This window comes from Carassius gibelio, chromosome B16, assembly GCF_023724105.1.
Source record: "Carassius gibelio isolate Cgi1373 ecotype wild population from Czech Republic chromosome B16, carGib1.2-hapl.c, whole genome shotgun sequence".
Lineage (NCBI taxonomy): Eukaryota > Metazoa > Chordata > Actinopteri > Cypriniformes > Cyprinidae > Carassius > Carassius gibelio.
The window spans coordinates 11,383,960-11,411,952 of record NC_068411.1 but is presented as its reverse complement, the minus strand read 5'-3'; the positions used below and the strand labels follow the sequence as shown (position 1 = coordinate 11,411,952).

The following is a 27,993-nucleotide window of genomic DNA, read 5'->3' as shown; positions in this document are numbered from 1 at the left end:
ACAAATTGTAGAGTCTTTCTTTCCCAGAAAAAAATAGTCCTGCCCTCATATCATATGCAAATTCTTGTGTAATCCAATGGTCTTTAGAGTGAAAATGTTCCTCTTTCTATTACTACAGGCCTTCAACAATGGCAAATAGCAAATCTTATTTTATTTTTTATTTTTTAGGTAGGCATAGATTAGATATTTTATAGTCTTTTTTCTGCACATTTAACTTCTATAAATTAACATTATTTACCATATATGAGCATTAAAGTGAATTATGTGGATGTAAGAATGTACGTCTTCAAGCTATTCAAAAGGTGAAGATCAACAAGATAAACAGTTTAAGCAGAATTTCCTTGTGAAATGCACTGATGACCGTCTGTAGAAACATTGTCCACACCACATCTTTGACTGGCGTCATCTGCAGCAGTGACGTCCATCTGAGTCATACTGAGACTATGATAACATCCTGCAGCTCAGTTCCATGCAGCATCAAGTTCTTGAGTACCTTTCCATAAAGATTCTGTTTTCTCAGGCTGATATGAGAGAAGAGATAATCAGCATCTTTATTTAGCCATTGCAGTTCAAACGAATGGAAATCTGCATCGAGCTTGAATTTGTGGTGCATGAATTAAAGTATTCACCTGGATTCAAGACTTCCCAAAAAACAGCCCAAATTCAAATTCAACCACAACCCTCAAAAACAACCACTGTCCTACTTAAGCTCTCCTAAGAGGCTCCTCAAATCCACTGTAATCACCTGAGCCCAACTGAATGACACATTTTTACCTAAACACACCTGACTATTTCCCATGCACAAGCCTCCTCTATGTTTCCCTCATCGTTTGCTTCCATTGTTCATATAGTTTTTCCCCAAACAGGAATCTGACCCAGCTGAGACACTGCGGCGTTGGCATTGATTTAGATATTTTGTCCTAGAAGCCAAAACTCACCTAGGGGCAAGCAAAAAAGGGTCTGTCTGGAGCGACCAGCCTCCATTGGTTGATCTGGCTCAACTAGTTGCAGATAAGGGACAGACTGGGCCTGAGGTGCTGTCAGAACCCATGTGTTAGCTAAACGAGTCTGGCTTTTAACCCATCTGCTGAAATGACTGGGCATGTCCCTCAACGCGGGCGTGGTGTTTTGGGGCCAACATGTTGCCGCCACCTGGCCCTCTTTCTTAATCCACTCAATCACACACACAAACATGTGAATACAAAACTTTTGCTTGTCACTTTTCTTTTAAAGTAAATCAATAATGTGTGTCTGTGCATTTTAATCCATTGGGCAATTAAAGAGTATTTTCATTTTAACTGTAAAAAAAAAGGTTAGGTGAACCTGTTAATTGGTTAAAGTTAAGGTAAAAAACTGGGGGAAAAACTTAATAGACAAAAGTAAAAATTTTGTTTGTTTGTTTGTTTGTTTGTTTCTTATCAGGATTTTGTTACATCTTCTGTTAAAGTAACTATTATTTAATTATTCTAGTGTCATGTGTGTTTGTATTTGAATGTATCAATGTTTTACTCTAAATTTAAATCTGTATAACCTAATATGTTGGGGGTTTTGTTGTTGTTGTTGTTTTCCTCACTGTAGATTTCTCATGGTAAATGTCACAGTTTTATTTCCTATAATTAACAGAAAAGAACAATAACAATTGTCTTGAAACATGTTGTTATTGTCTAATACCAACCCATTCTCACTCCAAAGGCGTCAAAAACCGAAGCATGGTCAAGCGCCCCTAGCGTCACTTTTATGACGCCAAATGTGCCTCTCGGCGTCGACTATCGAAGCACTACGACCTTCATTGCTTTCAGTGGGAAACTTTTGGCGTCAGAATTCGACACGAGGACATGAGATGTTTATCGCTATGAAATCACGTTCAAGAAGTCTCATTCAGCACACATCGCGCGATACTTGCTATCAGTTCCACAGTTTGGGTGAGTAGTCGTATATACGCTCTTTTAATGCCTTTTATCAAATGTATTCTGTCTTCTTTATTAATCAGATTAGTGCCATATGTTTAATCGCTGTATTATATCGGTCATCCGCGGCTGTCTTTGAGTTTCATTGCGTTTAAATAAATGAACACAGCTGCTAATTAGTGTGATTAAACTCTATCTGTCACGTGACGTGCCATAGACCTTCGATCCGTTTTATATTATTATTAATTTCAGGATCAATGATGTAAGTTGTATTTGTAGTAAAATCATGGTAATCACGACACAATAGTAATAAATGAAATGTGAAGTTAAAACACAGTAAATGGGACATTAGTAACTGTAACTGTAGTTTTACTATGATATATTAATAATCAATACAACAATACAATAATCACCAAACCAGCTATGTTTGTATCACTGTAATGTTAGTGTTTTTATGTGCTTTTATATGACAGATATCACAGTAATCATGTGTTCTGTACCATGCTTTTAATACCTTTTAATGTGAATCCAAAAAAAAAAAAAAATCAAATTAAAAATAAATAATAAAACATGTATTTTTCCATCTTGCAGTTCATTCATATCAGTTTATATATATATATATAAATATTTTGCTCACAGATCATTATTAACATTCTGTATATAATTCAATTTTATTTTCTCTCCCCTTTTTTATTATTTATATTTTTAGCTGAAAAGACGTAAAGGCAGTCAGCCCAGTGGTGTTTCTGGAGAGGGATTCCTTCAGAAATGGAGAAGACAGAAAGCTGCGGAGGCAGATATTTGCAGCAGTAAGTCTGTGATAGTTTGTCTCTTTTATCAAAAATTCCTGCTGTTATAATTTGTACAGCATTTGTTGTTTCTTAAACTGTTGCACTGTCCAAATACCCACACTTGCCATCTTTTCACTTGACCACTTGATTACTTATTTGAAGTCTTTCCTGTATTTGGCCTAGTGTTCGAGTGAGCATGATGACCACGAGTGTGTGTCGAACTTTTCATGACCTGATGACTGTGTTTCCCAATCCTGATCCTGGAGAACCCCAGCACTGCACGGTTTTGGTGTCTCTCTTATCTGCCTTGGAGTCTTCACTGATGAGCTGATGAGTTGAATCAGGTGTGTTTGATCAGGGAGACATCTCAAATGTGCAGTGTTGGGGTTCTCCAGGACCAGGATTGGGAGCCACTGCCTTATGGGACACTTATGTGTTTAAAGAGATTTTTTATATCTAATTATCAATATTTCACATACTGTACTAAACACATCACAGTCTTAATAATCCAGTTTAACACTTGTATGATATTGTACAAGCCCCAGGACGGTCTCATCTGACACTATCAAAAGAATTCATATGACTATAGCTTGTTATTAATTACTTGCTTTCAATAATGGATTCATTTAACATTTAATTTTACAGCATCTTTACAGAGGCTGCTTTTATGGTCTAAACAAAACACAGTGTAATGTATAAGTTGAATGTAATGTAATATTTCTGTTTTACAGGATTGTTTGAGGATAACACTGCAGTTCTCCATCATGCACAAGGACTCACCTCGTTAACTCTTTATCCCCCACACACACAGATATGGTCCCTGGATCAGTGATTAGACTTTGCAGTGGTTTGATTTTTGCAGAAGATGTAACTTTGTTTTATTTATAAGCTCATAATGAATACATTACAGAACCAGTGATGAAAACAATAGTTAAAAATAGTATTTTTCGTATTGATAAAGCATTTTGTTCTCTTTTTCAAGCTTCATACAGTGAACTTTTTAGACTTTAATTAAGAGTTTTAGTAAAGGAGATATTCATACACAGTCATCCCCTAGCTCCAGTCATGAAGTGAATTCATGATGTTATTGTCAAAGCTAGCAGGTGTTTGTTTTCCTGAACACTTTCTCTGTCTTCCATTGTTCAGACAATCAGTGTTTATTTGATGCTGTGCTGATTGAGTTTTATGGATGATATTGCACACTTGACATGCATGTCTTCATGGTGTTTTTTTGTGAGTTTGAAACATTTACATTGTGTTGTATAACATTTTGGTCAATTTAATTTTTTTAATAAAATTGATCTTTTTCCAGTGTTCTCTGAAAGACATACTGTATTTACTGTTTTGTTTTTTAATAAAAGCATTTTCATTTGCATACTGAAAATAGTTAATGTTTACAACATAACTGCCTTTTTATTCTTTATGGTGGCAAAAACGAGCTTGGTGACAGAGGATGCAGTGTAGTAATTTGGGCATGTTGTCTTTAAATGAGTTTGACATATCAATAAATAATGGAAGATCCTTACAAAAATATGCATGTTTATTATGCTTTATGTATTTATTTGTTCATTCATTCATTCATTAATTTATAATTTCTGTTTTTATTCCTAGGGTTCAAATGGTAGAGAATGGTAAATCACAGAAACACAAATGTGAACAATTTTAACTTTAAAACACAATGTAATATACAATGTAAATTTTAGAAGCAAGTCATTTGATTAGTAAATATATTTGTCTTTGGTCAAAAAAAAAAATATACAAATCTTAAAAATGTGTCTTATATTTAATGAGAGGAATCTATCTGTTGGATACAACTGCGACTGCTGGGCATGTGCACATCAATATTGCCCAATTTTTGTCAAGCTGAACAACGGAGGAAGGTGAAGACGTTAATAAAACAGAATCTAATAAGTAGCAAGCTTAATCTACTGTTAACCGAATCTATCCCTTCAGCCGAAAAACGAAAGACATCTGTCATACATGGATAAGGAAGTGTGACGCTGCTGCTCAGCTTTGATGTCATTGGCTATGACTTTTCAGGACAGTCTGTGGTTGGACTATCTTTTAACCCATATTAAACAGCGCATCATGTTAAAAAGTATGTTTTGCTCCTATCATCACATTAGTAATATATTAAGTCAACAATGAAGTGTTGCTATCTTGAGAAAAATGACATCTTTAGCGAGATCCTAATCCTAACCCTAAGCATAACTTCAATGAACTACAAAAACAGCCCCCTAGTGTTGCCTTTCTATAGATAGAACGACGGAGGCTTGTGGGTAATGTAGTTTAAAACTTTTTATTAACGAAACTAAATAAATTATTTATTTTAAGGTAAACTGGATATCTAAATATGTTTATTGTGCAAACCTCTATGATATATTTGAGAGGCAGGCTGAAATGTGGTATTTTACAGTGAGCAATATTTAAAATGCTTTTATGCCAGCTTTCCACTTATTTCTGAAAACTGAGCTCAACATTATTTTATCAGCATAGCATAAGTAATAATCCTGCCCATTTTCTCTTTGATATGTTAATTGGACTCTGATTTACAGCCATTTGAAATGTACAGTTTTGGGCTCTTCCGGGGGGTGCTACTGGGCCCTTGGGGGTAGCAGGGCAGTAAAACCTACATATATGTATTCTCCTCATCATGAACAACAAACTGAGCTGAGTCACATTTATATCTGACAGTTTTCACAGTCCTCTGTTTTCTATTCTATTCATCATGGCTATTATACCTTTTGACAGGACATTGTGAGGCCATCTGATGAAACATGGAAAAATTATAAAGAAATGATTTAATAATGAAAATAATAGATTATTTCTTTGATTTTTGAAGTAAATGGCAAGAAATATAATGGATGAACCTGCAACAACTTGCCATTATCTATTCCCCACTGTAAAGCAGTAATCAAGGACAATGTATACACATTGTGATACTTCACTATTACACAAGGACAAATTCATGCAGTGCTAAGAATATTAATTTTTATATATATATATATATATATATATATATATATATATATATATATATATATATATATATATATATTAGCATTATATATAACTAATTAGCCGAAATCAGTGTAAAAATGTCCTCCTCACCCCCGTATCTTGCTCCTCATGTGCTGGACATCAGTAATGTGCGTGCTCTTGGTTTTAATGCAGTACAAGATCCACGTTGATCATTCCTGCTACATTCTCAGTTATCCCTCAAGTGTTTGTAACAATAAAGCCCATGGCACCATCTTGTAATGCAGAATAATTAATCTTGTAACTCCCTGTATTTCACAAAAAATGTGCATATTTGTTACTAAAATATAAAAAAATTACTTTCTGGTGTACTGATGTCCCAGATGTTATTAATCCGATCAAAAATGTTCATGTCTTAAATAAAAAAATAATCCCAATAATTAATATGTCGTTTTTCCAAGTCTAAAATAAACACATATGAGCCTACCTAGTAAAATGATGTATTTACCAAGAATCTTCAGAACACAATATTCACCATTTTCATTTTATTGAAGCATAGACTATAAAGTTGATAAAGTAGCATCAAGACAAATAAGATTCAATGAAAATAATTATCATCAAAGATACATTAACCTCATATATAAATCAGTTAACACAGATGAGTGATGAAATGTCCTTAAAAGTCACACAGTCCCATCCAGTCAACTGTGATACAGATCATGTGATACATATAAGACATGTGATACTGTTTCAGAAAATAATGATTCCCATCATCACATCTAAACTGGTTTCATCTCCCCATCGTGATCTTCTTCTCTCGTGTCTGGAAACAGTTTGTGGTTGATGTCCAGCACTGATGAGGTGTAGCTTGTTCTCAGCCAGATGATCTCTCAGTCCTAAGATCCCAGACCTGGTCAAAGTGAAACAAACAATGCAGAAGAAGTTGTTTAATGGACAGAGAGCGCAGCTTATGTTCTGTGTGGTTTTAGCAGGGTGAGTAACTATGACCCTTGTAGTACTGTACACTTACCATTCTTCAAGCTGTTTTAAGATCTTTTGAGAAGCTTTTCTCTGAAGACAATTTACCACATCCTCTTCTTTCACTCCTTTCAAGAGCATCACTTGGTCAAAACCCCTCATTTGGCTGATGAGATCATCTGTACAAATAAAAATACTGCAATAAATATGTCATTCTGCAAGAATTAAGAAAAAGTTACAGAAGCAAAGGTCTTGCTCATGAGACATTAGCATGTGTAGTTCTCAGAGACTCTAGAATTCATCTGTTGTTGCAGTAAATGTGTTTTTTTCCTCTAGAATCTTTCTCCAAAGTTCCTGACTTCTCTCACAAATGTGTTTTAGTCTGTGCAGTGTAATGCCTGGCTTCAAACCAATCAACTATCAATTCACAATTAATAACATAACATTTACAAAACAATGAAATAATGTCAATTGGTGTTTATATCAACTAAACCAATTTCATGACACTTGTCTGCTAATAAAACAGGTGGTGTGTTTTTAAAAACATAATATTAAAAATGTCCAGTCACACTTTGCTAACATGCTGTAATTGTAATAGTATAAAACGAAATCAAGGCTGACATGACCAGTTATGTGAGAGATCATTATAAAATGTTGTATAACATTGCTTCAACACACACATACCAGAGGACTTCTGTTTGTTTGAGCTCAAGATGGCCATCTTCATTCCTCATCCTGAGCAAATCATATCCTTGGTCTTCCTTCTCTTCTGTGAAACAAGATAATCTCTACTTACTCTCTGTGCAATTAATATTGCTCATTAAACATAATTAAGTTAATTTAAAGTAAGATTCAGACCAGAGCATTTTTGGAGTAAACAAATGTACCTGGGAAGAGCTGATCATGGCAAGATTCGCTGAGACTCAGTAATAGCTCTTAGTTTTTAGGAAGGTTTGTGAGGGTTGGCTCTTAAAATAGCTGTTGAGCTCGATATTTTAGACCTGAAAAAGAAGAACAGCATTATCTGGAAAAAATCCTGTAAGACAGAAGGAAGGAAATATTATTAATTACGTGCAACTTGTACATTACACCTCTGTAAAGATGCTGTATAATTAAATGTTAAATGAATCCATTATTGAAAGCAAGTAATTAATAACAAGCTATAGTCATATGAATTCTTTGATAGTGTCAGATGAGACAGTCCTGGGGCTTGTACAATATCATACAAGTGTTAAACTGGATTATTAAGACTGTGATGTGTTTAGGGATCATTTTTAAGACTTTGACCCTGTCCAGATACCCACACTTGCAGTCTTGGCCACTTGAGAGTGTGTGTACGTGACAGTGTGTGCACAAGACTGTCCCCGGTCTTAATAATGCCAAAGCACAGCGTCCTTAACACACACTAAACCTCTCCAATACTGCTCTGGAGCGCTATACAAAGCTTAGTGTATCCCATCATGCATCATGTTTTGGAATAAATCGTCAGACTTTTTGCCGAGATCTCACAAGAGGTCACGGAAAGCTGTCCAATGTACAGTATGTGAAATATTGATAATTAGATATTAAAATTCTCTTTAAACACATAAGTGTCCCATAAGGCAGTGGCTCCCAATCCTGGTCCTGGAGAAGCCCAACACTGCACATTTGAGATGTCTCCCTGATCAAACACACCTGATTCAACTCATCAGCTCATCAGTGAAGACTCCAAGGCAGATAAGAGAGACACCAAAACCGTGCAGTGCTGGGGTTCTCCAGGATCAGGATTGGGGAAACACAGTCATCAGGTCATGAAAAGTTCGACACACACTCGTGGTCATCATGCTCACTCGAACACTAGGCCAAATACAGGAAAGACTTCAAATAAGTAATCAAGTGGTCAAGTGAAAAGATGGCAAGTGTGGGTATTTGGACAGTGCAACAGTTTAAGAAACAACAAATGCTGTACAAATTATAACAGCAGGAATTTTTGATAAAAGAGACAAACTATCACAGACTTACTGCTGCAAATATCTGCCTCCGCAGCTTTCTGTCTTCTCCATTTCTGAAGGAATCCCTCTCCAGAAACACCACTGGGCTGACTGCCTTTACGTCTTTTCAGCTAAAAATAAAAATAATAAAAAAGGGGAGAGAAAATAAAATTGAATTATATACAGAATGTTAATAATGATCTGTGAGCAAAATATTTATATATATATATATATATATATATATATATATATATATATGTATATAAAAATAAATATATATATATATATATATATATATATATATATATATATATATATATATATATATATATATAAACTGATATGAATGAACTGCAAGATGGAAAAATACATGTTTTATTATTTATTTTTAATTTGATTTTTTTTTTTTTTTTTGGATTCACATTAAAAGGTATTAAAAGCATGGTACAGAACACATGATTACTGTGATATCTGTCATATAAAAGCACATAAAAACACTAACATTACAGTGATACAAACATAGCTGGTTTGGTGATTATTGTATTGTTGTATTGATTATTAATATATCATAGTAAAACTACAGTTACAGTTACTAATGTCCCATTTACTGTGTTTTAACTTCACATTTCATTTATTACTATTGTGTCGTGATTACCATGATTTTACTACAAATACAACTTACATCATTGATCCTGAAATTAATAATAATATAAAACGGATCGAAGGTCTATGGCACGTCACGTGACAGATAGAGTTTAATCACACTAATTAGCAGCTGTGTTCATTTATTTAAACGCAATGAAACTCAAAGACAGCCGCGGATGACCGATATAATACAGCGATTAAACATATGGCACTAATCTGATTAATAAAGAAGACAGAATACATTTGATAAAAGGCATTAAAAGAGCGTATATACGACTACTCACCCAAACTGTGGAACTGATAGCAAGTATCGCGCGATGTGTGCTGAATGAGACTTCTTGAACGTGATTTCATAGCGATAAACATCTCATGTCCTCGTGTCGAATTCTGACGCCAAAAGTTTCCCACTGAAAGCAATGAAGGTCGTAGTGCTTCGATAGTCGACGCCGAGAGGCACATTTGGCGTCATAAAAGTGACGCTAGGGGCGCTTGACCATGCTTCGGTTTTTGACGCCTTTGGAGTGAGAATGGGTTGCTAATACTGGCTGCCACTGACAGCTGGCCTTATAATTTTTGATGCAGAAAAAGGCTAAAAGGTTTTCAGTGTCCTGTGGCTGAATGTTAATTAAAATTTCCACAGCATAATAATCTTATAATTATCTCTTCTACGGGGCCCTTGCTCATTTGAGCAGTTAATGTAAATCCCGCCACTGTAAACATGATCTTAATTTTCCTCCCAAAAGATTTCCTTTTTGGCACAAGTGCAGCTATATCATGTAGGATCCAAGAAAATGAATGAAGCCCCCTGGCACTGAATCTAGTTTATGAGCAGTGTCTCATTTCAATTAAAAGAGTTACAACACCAAATGCACTCTTTCACTTTTTCTCTAAATAACAGACAGATGGAAATTCCTTCCACCGGAAACTCAGTAAAACTGATTGTCAGCAAAAACATATTAAGTTGCTTTTATTACATTAAGTTATTTTTGAAAATATATTTTCAGTGCTAAAGCTGTCACCCTATGATATGTAGAATGAAATTAGCAAGCATCCAACAATAAAACTGTTAGTTATACTCAGTTCTGACCAAGAATAGCATTGCTCTGCCGTCTTTGTCAGCCTCCAGTGCTGAACCAGGCTTTCCGATGGACTCTTGGGGTCCGCAGTTTATTTTTCCACACAAAGGTCGAGAAAAGCCTGTAGTCCAACAGGCTAACTGCCAACAGGAGCTCCTGTAGGACTACTACATTTTCCACCCCAACTGGAGCACCATCACCAGGGCCCTGGCCCTCACCAACCCTGACATCTGTGTCCCTGCGTCTGCAGAGCTGCGGTTCCTGCGTCTACATGTGGACGTGCAGTAAATGATGGGTTTGTCAAGAGCCGTGGCAGTGACGGATGGTATGTGGCTAACCAGGCTCACATAATTACAGGACCAAACCGAGGCTCCGGGGCCCCGCCTGGCTTTCTGGGAAATCGAAGCACAGATGGAGCTGTACAAGAAACACCACAAAAAAAAGGGGCATGTGTAGTCCCAATCTACTGCCTTTGGAATGGTGCGTGCACCATGTGCACAGAACAGCCATTTTAATATCATATTGAGTTAAGTGTTTATGGGATTTGAAGAAGTCCTTCCCTCATCTGACTCACTCAAGTGCTGAGTTGTTGCCGACAGGTCCATGAACCTCAGGGCAAGATAACCCTGCATAAAAGTTTCAATCAATGACATAGATGGGTATAAGTAAAACTTTTTTCTAAAATCATAGTCATCTTTGAGCATGCTGGTTTTTGATCCCTCTGAATGGCTGAGAGGTTTCGTTATATTGTTTTCTTGTGTGATGGTCATGGGTAATGAGCGCACCATTCAACATTTGCCTCAAATTAGCAGTGTGTGCTCCCTTAACCTACAAACATCCTTCATTCCAGCTGATATTCAATTTGTATTCCATTTTTCCAACATCTCAAGAATACAAATGAAAACTTCTTTCTGATGCGCAAGGCGAGGCTTTCCAGAGGAGCCTGCATCATTATAGAGAAGAAGGGAAAGTTGCAGAGAATTCCATTTCTATTACGCGCTGATAATAATTCAATGTTTCAAACATGAGATCTCCTTAAAAAGTCACCTAAGCGTCTGAGCTCTAAAGATTGGAACAAAGGGAAGAATGTGGCAGCCCTGCGACTTGACACTGTACCCGACTGGCTCCAGTGCGTCATGTGCTTAAAAGGGGATTAGAGATAGAGACTGAACTTGCTGTCTGCAGCATGGCAGACTGCTGGCATATAGACACTTTTTGTTTGTAATTCATCCACTTAGTTTTAAAGAATAATTGGAGAATCCTTACAGAACACTGCTGCTTCCTTAACTTTCGCTTAATAAATAAAAAATAGAACAAAAATGTTAGTTATTTCAAATTTTCTGTAATTAACTCTTCATTAAAGACAAACATTTACTTTAGGCATTGATGTTAAAATGGTGAGGGGGTAAGGGGTGCCATTTTTTTGTCAAGTTGTTGTGTATGCATGGGGAAAGGAGACTATTTCCTAATTCAGTTTATTTAATGATGAAATTATAAGACAGCCTCTATAACAAAGGGCCTTACAAAATAGTTTACTAAACCCAACAAACTTGAGCATTATTATCATTATTATTATTATCATTATTATTATTCACATTCTAACAAAAAAAAAAAAAAAGGTTTGTCTCTTCGTTGACTAATTCCTGAAACCCAGATGGCATAATTTGATTTCATAACTTCATGGGACAAATCCTTTATCATTTTATTTGAAAGGCTTTCTTTATTTGCCCAAGCCATCTCAGACCTGTCCTCATTAGTTTTCCATCATTACAGTGTAATGGTATTTCCTGTATTTTAAGTGCACTTCTCAATCAAATCCAGATTTATGTTATGGTAATATATACATACACTGTGGACAGCTTTGTAAATTTAGGGGGTGACATCATTCGTTTCAAGATACTGTTCCACAGTTCATTTACAAAAATTAGTTTCTTACAGTGGCTAGATTGCATATTCTGCCCTTTACTGCATGATTCTTCACATTTGGCCTACAACACATTTAGCAAAATCTCTGCTGAAGCTTTTTTTGTCCCAGTTAACTGAGCCGCCTTTCAGTTAGGAAACCATGCCCATATTTGTGATTTATTGGCCATTTCCAAAAATATAAACAATAGTCTAATAAATTAGATTTCCTACTAATTACAGTGCATTCCTCTGTGTAGATTCCAAGTAAATGCAATAGCCATCTATGGAAAAGTGTGATTTCCCCCTTCCCCCTCTGGCCTCAAAATATATATTTTTTTTATAGAAAATGAATAAATTATACATAATTGTACATGGTGCTTCTTTGTATTTAAAATCATGCAAGGTGAATATAGGTAAAGTGGGAGACTAAAGCTTAATTATTTCACTAAAGCTTAGTATGTTGTGTGTTTTGTGTGTATTTTCTACCATTAAGTTCATCCAAGATTACACAAAAGTTCTGACACCATTCTTTAGTTCTTCTTTAGCTCTGACATAATTTTATAATGGGTGTGTCATACACTGAAATAAATACATACATACATACATATGTTATCTTAAAATAATAATAATGCTACCAGCTGCAAAGCATTTTTGACTTTTCTCCACATCAGTAGTTGTAGTTGTGCCCATTAGTTTTTGACAGTTAGACTGGTTGTTTTTCCAAACTCATATTTTAAGTTAAATCGATCTTCTTTAGCAAGTACATTAAGTATTTTGTGGAATTATATATATATATATATATATATATATATATATATATATATATATATATATATATATATATATATATATATATATATATATATATATACACATATATAAAAGTGACCGTGACTTTTTTAGTTTTGTTTTTAGTTTTGTTTTTGGGTCATGACTTGATCTCAAAATCAAAAATTGTCATGGTACCAAAAATGTTTAAATAATGAACAATATAAACTGTACAACAGACATACAGACATACATACTGAAAATATAATGAAGGTTATTCAGGTTGCTTCAACACCATGAGGGTGATAAAGAGGTTGAATGAGGACATCTGCACAGCAGAGGTTATACCGGTCAACTCATTTGCACACTATAATTTACATACGGGCGAAAAGTGTCTGATAAGAAAATAGGCTCTGATCTGATGTAAAATCCACATTAATATTACTGTCTTGAAAAAAAAAAAAAAAACGAACACATTACAAAACAAGTGGCACTAGATAATACTAAACCAGAAATAAGAAATAATGATTTCTGGTCTCTGTTTGGTTTATCGCAATAATCCCGTCAGCTTTTCAAATTAAATTCATGGTGCCAAGAAACTGCATTTATAACCATATATAACTATTAGAAGGTAACTATTTTGTTATGTGCAGTGTGAACACTAAAGGAATAGTTCACCCAAAAATGACAACTTACGGAAAATTTGCTCACCCCTTGATGTAGACGCCAGCAAGGTGAGTACATTTTCAGCAGTTTTTCTTTTTTAGGGGAACTATTCCTTTAAAGAAGAATTTGCAACTATACAGATGCAACTTTAAAAAGGTAAAATATTTAAAAACATCTCTGCCATTTTCCCATGTTCCATGAGCAGAACTACAGATTTTTTTATTTTTATTATATAGTTATATGTGTGCCATTTTTACCACTTTTGTTGAAATATAATACTTGAAATTGTGTCACAACTAAAGAAGATTACTTGACTTTAATGCTGGTTTTCTTATGGATTAAGTTAAATAATTATTGATTATTTTTAGGGCTGTCAAAAATAGCGCGTTAACGATGTTAATTAGTTGTTTGTTGTTAATTACGTCAAAATTTTTTACGCATTTCACGCATGCGCAGTGTCACATATTATTCAGGTCAGGAAAGTCTCGTCGATCTCTGAATTCTCAAGATAGTAAAAAACAGCGGCGAGCGCCGCGACGAAAACACTGAAGAAGCTTAAGGTTTTACCCCAGTTACTCTCAAATACATTCATGCCAAGCTCGATAAACAGAGACAACTTTGGTAGTTGATACGCTGGAGCTTCTTCCTGTTATAACGTCCTGTGTTTCACACTGCCCATGCGCAGAACGCATACATGCAATGCAGCGAAAATTACAGCTGTTTGGAAAAGCATATGCATTTTTACTTGTTTTTACTGGCCCTTGAAGCCTTCAGAACGTGAAAATATTGATCCTAAAGTACTGTGGCAGAGCAAATGAACACCTCCCAAAAACAAGAGTGCCCAGAGTGCAGAGGGCACGTTTGTGTTTCTGAGTTCATTCTTTCGAGTTTCTCTATGCATAATTTCATAGATATGTGGCTATATTTAACCACTGGTTCACCTAAAACTCTTACACTATCTGTAGTTAAATGGCATGGTTTGATATAGTGCTCAGGTAAAATTGATCTAAGTAAATGTTAAACTTTTGAAATTCAGAAAAAAAGAACCACATATTGATGAATCAATACATGAAAATTATGTATCTGTGTCCTGTTATTTATCTTTTGGTACGCATTTCAGAAAAAAAAAATGGTTACGATTCAGGTGTAATTTCAAATAGTGATTAATCATGATTAATCCACTGAAAATTCTGATTAATTTGATTAAAAATTTTAATCATTTGACAGCCCTAATTATTTTATTATTAATGTATTTGTTGATCTTCCCATTCAATCTTTATGTAAAACAAAAGGTCTGTTTTGGCAAAAATGTTCAGCTAAAAAGATTTTATTTATTTTTTATTTAAAAGCTATAATAATAATAATAATTATTATTATTATTAGTATTATTATTATTATTATTATTATTATTATTATTATTATTATTATTGCTGTTGTTGTTGTCATTTAAAAAAAAATTTTTTTTTCAAAGTGGTACTCAAATGACCTTAAATCTCTTTTTTGCAAATGGAAGCATGTAATGTTGTGTCCGGACAGGGGCTAATGCATAGACCATAACAGAGCTCGGTGATTGCACTGCAAATCAAGAATGTGCTGCATGAGGCAGAATCTCATTGAATTAATCACAGACTGGCTCAGGAGGGTCCAGCTTCAGAGCTCATCACACTTCACTGACTGACTATTACAGAGGTGTTCACCGTTTCAGGGTCACTGGGTGATTTAGGAACTGTGAGATGAGCGAGATTGAGTTGTCTTGATGGTCGTATACCTTGCATGACAAATAGCTGACAAGGTGTTCTCTCTCTTTACGCACTCTGCTGTGGAAAAGTCCATACTCAATATCCAGGAATGAATCTTTAATATATATATATATATATATATATATATATATATATATATATATATATATATATATATATATATATATATATATATATATATATATATATATATATATATATATATATATATATATAAGCAAGGAATCCTTGCTTGTTGTACAGTATATTTAAAGGGTACATAACATACACAGTTTCACCTAATCTCATGTTAATCTTGAGTACCTATAGAGTTGTACTGCATCCTTCATATATCCAAAATGTCCATATTTATAAAAGAAAAATACAGCTTTCCGATTCTCTTCGGAAAAAGCAGAGCTCCTGGAGACGTGCCGTGAGCGGAGCTATAATACTGATGTTTTGTGTTGTTCCCATTAACATATATTCACTTATGTGCTGATTTCCAGCAAAATACAGAAATACAGCGTTGACTTAGGCCTTGTTTATAAAATATATGTCACTGAAATGAACAGAACACACAAATGCACTTGATACACTCCGTTTCTGCCCCGGAAAAACAAACTGCATCCACTTTTCATGTGAAGCAGGGTTCTTTGGGAAGCTGAACATAGTAAACTTTCCCTCACATCCAAAATTGCACTAATTTGGAGACATTCGCGAACAAATCCTATGCATCGCTGCCGAGCCGACCATTTCCAGAGGAAGCACGTTGATGTCCGTGCTCTCGCTCTCCTCTGGTCAATGTGTGCGTGGGCTCGCTTTTCCAAGAGAAATGCTCATATAAGGACTTCCACTCTCATCTATGTCATTAAATCCACAAAAAAAAAAAAAAAAAACAGCCGAAACTTGTACCAACACGGAAGTAAGATTTTCAGTACAGAAATTCTCAGTCATTCTTCTAAATTATTTTTTAAAACTTTGGCCATGTTTAGCATGAGAATCTATCTCTTTCCATCTCTTAAAACATGAACACCATTGTACTCCCCTTTAAGATCTGCTCTATTATCTGATCAGTTGTTTAGGCTTAATAATAAAATTAGTTTAATAATAGTGGTTTAAACAGACACACTTTATAAGTGTCTTAAACTATTTGATATAATGCACTTATTTCAGTGTTCCTGTAGCTCAATTGGTAGAGCATTGCGTTATGAAGCGCAAGGTTGGGGGTTCAATTCCCCGGGAATACATGATAGGAAAAAATTGATAGCCTAAATGCACTCTAAGTCCCTTTGGATATAAGTGTCTGTTAAATGAATAAATTTAGTTATTGTGTACATAGATTTTGTCTGAAAATATTCCAACTAACCAAAACTAGCATCTTGAGAAGCACAACTTTGCAAGTAAAATTAAGAAATGTGCATTAAAGGGATTTTACCAGTGTCGAGAGGTGTTGTCAGGCATGACATGATTTATTTATAATAGTAATCAGAATAATTAATTGTTCCAGCAAGTATTATAGTTCATTAACATAGCTGCAGACTGCTTAGGGTTGCTAAGTAACATAGCAATCAATAATTATTCTAGAACTGGTCTTCCTAATGATGTGGATCATTTGGATATTTCATGCGGATAATTCCATTGATGCTATGTGATTTTAGTGGTTTTAGTGTCTATTGTTACATGTCTAAAAGATATTTTACAGCAGTTGGGTTAGGGTTAGGGTTAGGGTTAGGGTTATCCAATCAGATTATAGTCTTCAGTAACACTTTACAGTAGGGTGCCATTAGTTACATTAACTAATACTGAGTAACACATTTGTTACAGTACATATCAATCTTTGTTAATAAAAAAAAAATACATCTGTTCATTGCATATACAAGTTCACTCAGGTCCATTAAATATTCTTCTTATTATTATTTGCAATTAGACATTTGTTTAACTGCAGAATTTTATGTATGTACGTGTTTACTTTGAGTGCCTGAAGCACAGTTTCTGCCTTTCTCAAAACTTTTTGTGACTTTTTTTTACTTCCTAGATTTTTTTTTTTTTTTTCTCAGTTAAAATAAATTATTTGCTGGAGGCCTGTACAACGAAGAAAATGTTATTTTTCTAGCACTGACCTACTAACGACACAACTCCTATATCTATGGCTATGATAAACATCCCTTAAATCACATCCCCTATCACATTAGCTATATACTATAACATAACAGTATAGGCTCATTTTAAAAGATGCCTTCAGATCTTTCCATGCAGAGTCAAACTAATGAAGGCCACTTTTTCCCAGAGCCACAGCTCAGTGTCAGAGACTGTCAGAGTCATATTCTGGCTGTGTGTGTGAGGTATGGAGGCAGACACTCGCACTGGTCCCCTGAGTAACCCCTGAAAAAGCCAGCAGTCAGAGTCCCACCTGTCAGGGATGAGCTTTGGCATATCCGTGTGTGTGTCTCTGTGTGTGTGTGTGTGTGTGGTAGTGGATGTTGCACAGGCTTCAAATTGGTCCCAGTGGTGGGAAGCACTGTGCTTTTCAATATCTTTTCCATGTTGTCTACTGCGTGCTACAGCAAGATTTGACTGCCTTCACTCAGTGTACATCAAATTGTGAATGAACAGAAAAAATACTAGAAATACAGTTTGTCCTCTTGTAATGACAAATTCTGAATAAACTCTAGATTATGATACACACACATATATGTATGTATATATATATATATAGATAGATAGATAGATAGATAGATAGATAGATAGATAGATAGATATGAAAATAATATGTTGGATAAACATATTTGGGTCAGTCTTGACACTCATTTTTTTGTCCTATCTGTTGATTTATTTAAAATGCATTTAGAATCCATTTTAAGGTTGTATATTTTCAATTTTTAAATTCAGTATTTTACGATCCCCTGGTTACATGTTACATGTACTTACTATTATAATAAAAATAGATTATGTATGATTACATGCAAGTAACCTTAAACCAAGCCCTAATCCTACCCCTAACGGTTCACTAATGTATAATTAGTTAATTAATATTACTCAGAATTTGAAGAATTTGTACATTTTGAAATAGTTTGACAATAATGGTTACGACTCTAGAGCCTTCAATTCAAACTTTTTTTCAAACAAGTTTTTCAGAAACATAATGAAACCAACATGACAAAGTCTACATTTCTAAGAACCTTGCACATGTTTCAAGCGAGATTTCAGAAAGATCTTTTTCTTTTCATTACCATGGACACTATTATATGTCATTGACCCATTTTCACAAAGCTTTAAACTTGACCAATATTATGTGAGCACTGTAAAAGTAAAAAAAATGTGTAGACCCAATTCTACCGTGATCTATAAAATGCTTTCGTTGGAGTAATTTAAGTTTGCCAGGATAATCCAGTCACATTAAATCCTATATAGACTGATCATTTAAGCTATGACAACAAAGCTAATGGTAAATGCATTTCATAATCACTGCGTTTACAGTCAGAGGTCCCCTTTTGTAAGGAATGTTGGCAGGAGTCTATCAGCTCAGCTGGCTGATATGATAGACCACAAAAGTCCAAGAGATCCTCAGACTAAGAATGGTGTGGCTGATGACTCTGACCTTTAACACAGATGAAGAGATGTTCTGCTTTAAATGGCAGTCTGGTTTTCAGCACCTTCTTTTGGTCAATTCCTCGATAGCCAACTAAAAAGACCATGAAGGTTTAGAAAATAAAGAAATGATGAACTGTTGTTTGTGCTTCTGACAGTAGTCATTGAAAATTAGGACTGGCACTTTTGGGAACTACACTCCAGCTGTATGGACCACAATAGTCTATCATTATCCCAGTCTCTGCCAAGCCACAGACATCAGATCCAGATTTGTCAATGTGCCGTACTGTAGTTTTAAGGGAATTTAAGCAGTGCCTTGAGCATTTCCCATTCTTCAGCTGGGTCAAGAGTTTGTCAGCAACCTGAGGACATCACAACATCCAATGATTCAGAGCGTTAAAATGCAAATGCGGATCAGTGCAATCAAAACTCTACGCTGTTTGCTTTACCATAAAAAAAGGGGAAAATAAATCAATGTCCTAAATAATGAATAGGTGCATTTTTAGCAGTAGAATTACTGTGGTAGTTTATAATTACTGGGTCATTTCAGCTGGACGGTGCATGGAATAAATCTGTTATACAACACGAGCGCTACCAGTAAATCATTCTAAAAGAACCTAGCCACAGTCTCACACATTTAAGCATCCTTGATTCAAAATTGATTGTTTTTTTGTTTTTGTTTTTTCTGCAGCAATCAATTTATATATTTAAACTCACTCAGTGCTTTGCTATTTATGTATGGCTTGGAAATGTGATTGTGCTTAAAAGTCTTAATGGCCTGTAGCTGAAGTATAATTGCAAATTGCCTTGTCATTATATGCAGTACAATAGTTTTCAGAAATAAAAACAATCGATAAACAAGACTGCAAATAAAAACTGTTAAGGACAGATAAACCTGCATATAAAGCAATCCACCGCCACAATAACCCCAGTCACTTTGAAACATATCATACCACAGCCTTGGCTAACACAGTGAGCTGAGAAATACAGCCAGATGTTTGCATATAAAAAGATTATTTGTGAAAAAAAAAGAAAATGTAATGCCAATTTTGAGTGCATTTTCTGATTTTCTTTTGTTTTCTAAATCTTATTTTAGTTTTTCAAGGGTAAAATGTATGCATTCTATACAGAACTCAGTAAGGATATTATGCATGATGCAAACACATATAATGGAAATAATACAATGCATTGAGGCTAGACAATGGTATTTATTTTGCTTGCTTTACAATAATCTAAATCAAGAATCAGTACCCTAGTATAAATCATCACGTTAAAATAATAAATTCTGAAATACTTCAAGAAATGTTTCCTAGAAGACTTTCTCCACAATATTATACGCCTTGATGATATAACTTTGTGCACGTCTCATTATATATTATTAATTTCTTTGTTTCAAGTATATACTATATACAGTGCTATATTGTATAACGGACCAAACTCTGTCTCTCTTGTCCTCATACCTGTTTCTGAGACCTGTTTTTCTGGCCAGTCTGGGATTCTGTTAATGCAGAGAAAGAAGTCTTGGCTACAAGGGGTCCTAAGTGCTGCCAGCAGCACCGAAAGCCCCTGGAGAGAACTCACTGATCAAATTATTGAGTCCAGAGAGTCCTCCTGGAGTTCAGCAATGACTCTTAATGCCTTTTTTTCCCTTCACCTAAAGGTTATGGTCAAAATGGAGTGAAAATGGAGTTAAATTTGGACACAAGATTAAATTTAATCATTATAGACACATCCTTTTGAAGGATTTGATTTCCATCATATACCATATATCATTTATACTGTAAGGTTTATGTGTTGTTTTCTCTAGAAGGATTTGCAAAGCATTCAAAACTGTTTATTATTATTATTATTTTAGGATAATATTTGATTAATCCTCATATATATGTCTGTCCATCCAGAAGATGGAAATAAATAGGTAATGAATGATGTATTAATTTTTTTTTTTTTTCATTTTGGTTATGAAGGTTTATTAATAAAATTTATGCATTTCACTAGCTGCCTGATTTCCTGCTAGAGATGCTAAAAAAAAAAAAAAAAAAAAACATTGGAAAACAACCTTGTTTCCTTCATTCAATTCTCCACAATCAGAAAGGCCCAAAGTGCATCTGAAGTGGTTAAAATGGAATATGATCACAGGACACGGCTAAATGCAGAACGGATTTCTGGCGCTGCAAAAAATCGATCCGTCAGCCAAGAAACGTGTGTACATACATGTTGAAAAATCAATGAGCAAATAAATTAACATAACAGCCAGAGAAGCAGACGGACCATCACCTCCAAAAATCTGGAGATGTTTCAGAAGCTCAAAGAAAGAAAACAACAGGGGGTCAGTGGATGGAAAAAGAGATAAACTTAATCTATATCTTTCAAAAAAAAAAGCAACAACAATAAAACAGATATTCTTTGAAACAAGCCATCAAAACCTTCCTTGTCAGAGGTGGGCGTTAATATCCAATTTGTATATTAAACTGTAAACTATGGTTTGTTGAGCTGCGTATTTACAGAACAGATTCAGTTCAAGTCCGAGTGTGGCTGCATTGTCCAGCGTTCCTGAATGTTATCGACAAGATACTAGATGGATGGGTCAGTCTATTCAGACAATCAGAATTGCAGGATTAGTCCTGAGTTGAAGACTATAGAGTCCAAGGAGACTGACAAAACATCAGCATTCATCTAATCCTATAGTAATGGAGGTTATCAAAGCCACAAGCCCAAAACGACTGAAGAAGGCCCCTCAGCTAAAGCCATTTGCATAACATTACGCCTTCCTAACAATGAGCATTATGAGCATATTGGTTTAAGTTCTCACAAGATCTCGAGGAGCTTTACTAGCATTCACTGGGGGGAAAAAAGTAGGAAAATCTCAGTACTTGTTGGTTTATGTCCTTTATAAATCTTGGCGATCTCTAAAAGTGTATTATGGAACAAAATGCAGTTTGCTATTCATATACTTCGTGATATCTGATGATTTAAAAACCTTAACCCAAATATTTTTGTTATTTATTTAATTGTATTCTTTTTTTATATTTCATCATTAAAAGCACAGTTTCATCTTTATTATCATTTAGTTTTAGATTAGTTAAATGCCAAACTACCTACTTAAAAGAATTTCAGAAAAGTGGTCTCACTGTATAATAGGTGGCAAGGTACAATAGGTACAATTTACTTATTGTGTTCATACTGTATTGCAAAACACTTCTGCTGCTATGAGGTGGGATACGGGTAAGGATAGGGACAGGTTTGGTGGTATGGATAGGTTTAAGGGTGGATTAAGGTGTAAGGAATGGGTAAACAGTGTAATTATAACTGAAATTACAGAAATTAATTAAACTGTATATGTAATTAAATGCAGGTATTTTGAAAATAGAAATACCTTGTAATCACATGTAAACAATAATTGTCAAATTTAAATAGTAGTTAAGTCCACTTAATAGAAATTTGAATCACAAAAGTAAACTGTTTTCTTGTATTAATATATATATATATATATATATATATATATATATATATATATATATATATATATATATATATATATATATATATATATCAATCAAAACTTACATAAACTTGATAATTTCAGGAAACAAAATCAGCTATTTAATTGTCCTCTTCCTGGACTGTTTTGGCAAATCAAACGCCCTTTTGAAGAAGAGGTGATGTGCAATTTGTAAATATTATTTATTAAAGTACAGTATAACATAGAAAATTAAAACAATTAAAAAATAACTGCACCAATGTGTCTCCTATTTCATATTTGGCTGTTATTGCTACCAGGCAAGGATTTGTCCAAATCAAGCTTCCTGTATCCAGAAGCGAACATGGCACCTAAAAACAGATCAATGTAGACAATGGTATGTGTGAGGAGCAGCATGTTCCCCCTGCTTTTTATCAATTTTTTTAAATCTCTGAATTTCTTCCCCGCTTCAAAGACCATACTGTGCACAGTTGGGGGGCTTCAAAGCTTCAAGTCCACAGAATTAGGGGAGAGAAAAGCAGCTTCTGCATTGCTGACGGCTCAGAAATATCACAAGGCAAGCAAGTAGAAAACCTAAATTTTCCTCTCCCTCTTAAGAAGAATGAGGTGTTTCACCTGCATCATTTAAACTGAAGATATGGACGTGGTTTTCACCTCTGGATGAGATTAAAGGTGGACATTTTTGACCGAGCCAGACCAGCTATGGCCTCTGAATGGCGCTTGTTGTGTCCTGTTCGACATTAAATCAACTCTAGGTATGTTGAGTGAAAATGCTATCTTATGATACTTCAACAGTCTTTGTCGCATAAAACAAGTATTATGCTAAAGCTAATAGAATTAGCATACAAGGTGTAATGAGTGTTTGGGTTTGTTATTAGATCGCTGTGAGCGGAACAGAATTCGATCTTGTATTCAGAGCGCTGGTGAAGGTCTTTATGTGCAGAATGTGATGTTTTTACTTCATATTGTTACCAGATTTAAGAAAAAAACTTTAAAGTTCTTAGAGAACCTTAGCTAAAATTGCTACTTACAGATCTCTAAGGACTAACTGTAATCTAAAAAAAAAAAAAAAAAAGTGGGTGCAGAAAATTCCCGACTTTTAAATGCACATCTGCTAGGCTGGTTTTTACATTTTCATACATTGGTGTATCTAGCCCAGGTGGGGACCAGATTGTTCTCTCAGCTTGTGTCTGTGTTCTCTCTAAAATAGCTATAGTTAAGTCCCCAGCACCCTCAGCATTCTCTGAACCCCACTGCTCATAATTATGCATCACTGGTCACATTTGTTGGGGGAAAAATACTGTGACTGATGTAAAATAATTAGTGTGCTGTGAATGGGGCAGCTTGTTGCCAGCGCGGGATCAGTGCTGGCTAATGGGCTGTGAAAGGAGGTTGCTACATAGCTGCGTTGTGCCTTGCGCTGCTAAATAATGCAGCATGTGCATGCACTGCACGATGGGCCGATCATACAGACACGCTCCAGCACCCAATTATATTTTACCTGCCAAGGTGACACGCTAGCTAATGCTAATAGTACCTCATTACCCAACACCCCCCTCACAAAAAACTTTTTTTTTCTTTTTTTTGCATCAAGATTTGGTATTTACTGTAGTGAATCCTAATCAAGCGAGTTCCTATCAGTTCGAAGACTGGTAGTGTATGAAAAAATAGCTTTCGTGTGTCAGCTGTCAGCATGTTTATGCTCTCTATACACTGTTTACTATTAGAGAAGCAGGAAATATTTTAGATATATGGTAACACTTTGATTTAATGTGTCATTTTTATGTTACATATATATTTATAGTAAAAATGTATGTATAATTACAAGCAACTAACTTAAACATTAACCCTAAAACTATACTAAGCATGTTTTAGTTAATATTACTCGGTATTTATTTTTTTGCAATTACACTTTAACAAGGACGCATTCACATAAGGTTTGATCATTAATTGCAAGCGATTCAATAAACTCAAGCTGAAAGTGTATATAGAAATGTATGTAAATTATCTGTCTTCCATAAAATGATATTAAAGTAAACACATTAAATACAATTTTATTAAATTAAATTTGATAAATTGTTAATGTTTAAAAATGGTATGTGCCCTGCTATTAAGCTACTAAATTTACACAATTTCCACTTCTGTTAAGTAACATGACATGCTGCCTACTAGGTGCGTTAAACTACTATTTTTTACACTGTAGTCATTCTGATCACTGTCAGTATCCCTGCAGATACATCTATTTCCTCCTTCATCCTCGTAAACATCTTAAATATTCTATTGTCACAATCATTTATATGCATTGTGGTTATTTGACATATACTGCTGAAAGTATTGCAGTATACATTTCCTCACAAAACACGAAACAGGTGTAAAAAATCTTCTTAACATCTCCCGGAAAAGGGACTGAAACCGTGTCCTGTCAGAAGAAAAATGGCATCAGAATTTCTGAGTCCTGAAAAAAGAAAGAAAAGAACCAGTGCCAAAGGTTATCTGGCAAACAATAGGAAGAAAATGGACACAGGAGATCCAAATAAAATAACTTCTTTGTTATGTCACAGCTATAGAGAAAGAATAAAAAAAGAAATGTATATATATGTATTATTTTTGGAATGAATACAATTTAAAATGCAGGAGAATTTGTTATCTACAAAATAACAAAAACACTGGTGCCAACAGAAAAATAGCATCATTTTAAAGTTTCTAATTTAGAGGCCAGGTCTCACTTTCAGTATAGATAAAATTTCCAGCTTCATATTTGTGTACACAGCAAATACGTTTAACCCCGGTTTGACTCCCCACAACCATCCAATTAAAGCAGTACTTGATGGCCCATTCATCCAAAGTGCTTTATTCACACTTTCAATGATGAGGCTAGCTGTAGTTCAATTTTGCCGTACGGCTCTCACCACATTACATACACTTAATTTTGCCTGAAATAGGCTTAATTTGTCACAGCAATCACAAATAAATGCTGGAGCATTCCTACTTAGCAATGTGAATTACCCATTAACGTTGGAGCTGTAATATGCAGTAAAGTTTAAAATGCTTTTCAAGATCCAATTTTCATATAAAGCGCTCTGTCTTTATCACTGATTCAAGGCAGCACCTGACAAAGTGTCTGTTGTTCACCTTTGCTTTTTAAACAAGAATAATTGTTAGAGAATTGTTGCATTATATTTTAAACAATATTTGGATGTGAATGAAGAAGTGCACTTTTTTTCTTATATAAAAATAATCCTTTTGGATTTCAAAATATGGTTACACCTATTATTAATATTGTAAAATTACTTCCTAACTTAAGAATAAAAGACGTGACTGCAATTCTCCATGAAAATAAATCCATATGTCTCAATGAAAATACATAATTTAGGAAAAGATTAAACTGTTCATAAAAATAGTCAAAAATGATTACTGATAACAAGGAGTTTTTGTGCAAACACAGTGAAGTCAATGTTTGCCACAAGTATATAGCATGAGAATACATATTTGCTTGTAATGACTGTACTTACTGTGTAATTATAGTGTAATATAAACTGCAATTACCATATATTATTGTTTTGAACACAATTATATATGCATATAGTTTTTTGTTGTTGTTGTTGTTGTTGTTTTTTAATCTGCAGAGCCAATGCATCTGTGTACAATTATGGTTGACAGAGTAATTACATAGATTTAATTAAAATCTAAATTTGCATATATCCACCGGACAGATACAGATGTTCTTCCTTAAGTTAGGTTCCTGCAGTATTGCAGACCATTATGTATTTACCAATACTAGATGCTGTAATCACTATTCCAATATAATATAGAAAAATTTAAAATAGTCACATTGTGATCAAATATGTATTGTACATCTTTGAGTCATTTATGAGTGTACGTCATGTTTAAGATTGTTATCAAATGTAATTCAATCAAATAGTGCATATTGTGGAAACATAAAATATTTATTTTGCAAACCTTTTTAAAATGCAATAAATTCTATTAAGATATAAATACAAAATCTCTTTTTTTGGTATATTTATTTACACACTTAAAGAAAGAAAGAAATAAAGAAAGAAAGAAAGAATTAATAAATAGGATACTTTTCTATAGCGTCTCTATATCGTTTCACCTTGCCACAGCCATTTCAAAGACCTCGTCTCACTTTGTAATAAAATCCAAATATGACTTTGAGAGGCGTCGTGTTTTTAAAGTATACCTTAGCTTCATATGTTAAGGAAAAGCATTAAAGTTCACTCCCATCCTCCAATCGCCATGTTTCTTTTATACTGATCAGGCAGCTCTCAGTCTTGTGTTTTGACGCTGATTCATGACCATCTGCTGTTTTCCTTAGTTTTCCTGATAATCAAACATTCTAAACCTTAAAAATCAACCGTCGCCTAAATCTGTGTTAAATTGTGCCAAAGCTTATCAAACTGATAATAGCAGGGAGGGGGGCTGGCTGAGAACACACACACACACACACACACAGCAGATTACAGTCAGGGTGACCGGACTCAGGCATTCTAATGGTATTGATTGAAAACAGCAGGGGGTCCAGGGGCTGAGAGCATGAGATATTCACTCACCTGCAGTACAAAGTCACCCTCTCTCTCTCGCTTTCTCCTTTTCTCGTGTACACACACACACACACATGCATGCACGCGCAAATCAAATCCCATTTGGGGCTGCTGTTAAACTAGCTGACTAAATTGGCCTGCAGCTCTCAGTCTAATACAGCAATAATGTCATACTGCGCTTGTTTACTCTGAATTTTAATTTTCTGTTTCATTGCTTCTGGTTATTGATGTTTGCGTTATCACGTTCACTTTAAACTATTGATAAATTGGTGTCTCAGCTTTCATACATATAATTACTTCAGGTATCTCGCCGATAGAAAACACTGAACCAGTCTGAACCAGGGACACCACAGCCAAAGAAAAGAGAGAATCTTGGAGAATTCAAGATTCCCACAGTCAGGCATACTATGATATAAAATTATCAAGGTTCATTAAAAAAAAAAAAATAATAATAAGGATTACAATTCACAATTGTTGCCCTGTATTTCTATTATTTAGCATATCAATCTCTCTTTAGCTGAATAGAGTTGTAGTGAAAATTATTTACATATTTTAATGTGTTTGTAAAGTTGTTTTTTTTTCCCTGTTGAACAGAATAATAGGAAATGCAATGATAGAAAATATTGAAGATTCTCATTTGCCACTCATATTGTTGTTAAAAAATTTTTTTACAGTATTTTTGTATTAAAGACTCAAAAAACAGACATAATCAATTCACAGTAATTCATTGTTCTTTTATTGATGAATCCCAAGCTAGTGTTCAAACAGGCCTCTTACAGTTCGAATGAAAAACTTTATATTTTTTTTGATAAACTGTATATATATATATATTTGATAAACTTTTATATTGTTTTGATAAACTGTATATTTTAAAATTAGCACATCCATAATGATGTCTCTGTATAAGTAGGCTAAATGCATTAAAATCTTAATCATCATGG

General features: G+C 34.5%; 2 long non-coding RNA genes across 3 annotated transcripts; one reads left to right on the top strand and one right to left on the bottom strand.

Moving 5' to 3' along the window:
- Positions 1 to 1,666: 1,666 nt before the first annotated feature.
- LOC127974924 (uncharacterized) lies at positions 1,667 to 4,366 on the top strand. Its single transcript, XR_008157412.1, has 4 exons — positions 1,667 to 1,922; positions 2,617 to 2,716; positions 2,882 to 3,042; positions 3,430 to 4,366. It is a non-coding gene; the product is annotated as an uncharacterized LOC127974924 (long non-coding RNA).
- A 1,841-nt stretch (positions 4,367 to 6,207) lies between these two features.
- LOC127974922 (uncharacterized) lies at positions 6,208 to 9,802 on the bottom strand. 2 transcript variants are annotated; one of them, XR_008157410.1, is made up of 6 exons: positions 9,555 to 9,802; positions 8,657 to 8,756; positions 7,543 to 7,691; positions 7,340 to 7,424; positions 6,708 to 6,834; positions 6,208 to 6,587 (listed from the first exon to the last, which is right to left on the bottom strand). It is a non-coding gene; the product is annotated as an uncharacterized LOC127974922 (long non-coding RNA). The 2 variants fall into 2 exon arrangements; XR_008157409.1 differs by having other exon boundaries at positions 7,543 to 7,656.
- Positions 9,803 to 27,993: the final 18,191 nt, after the last annotated feature.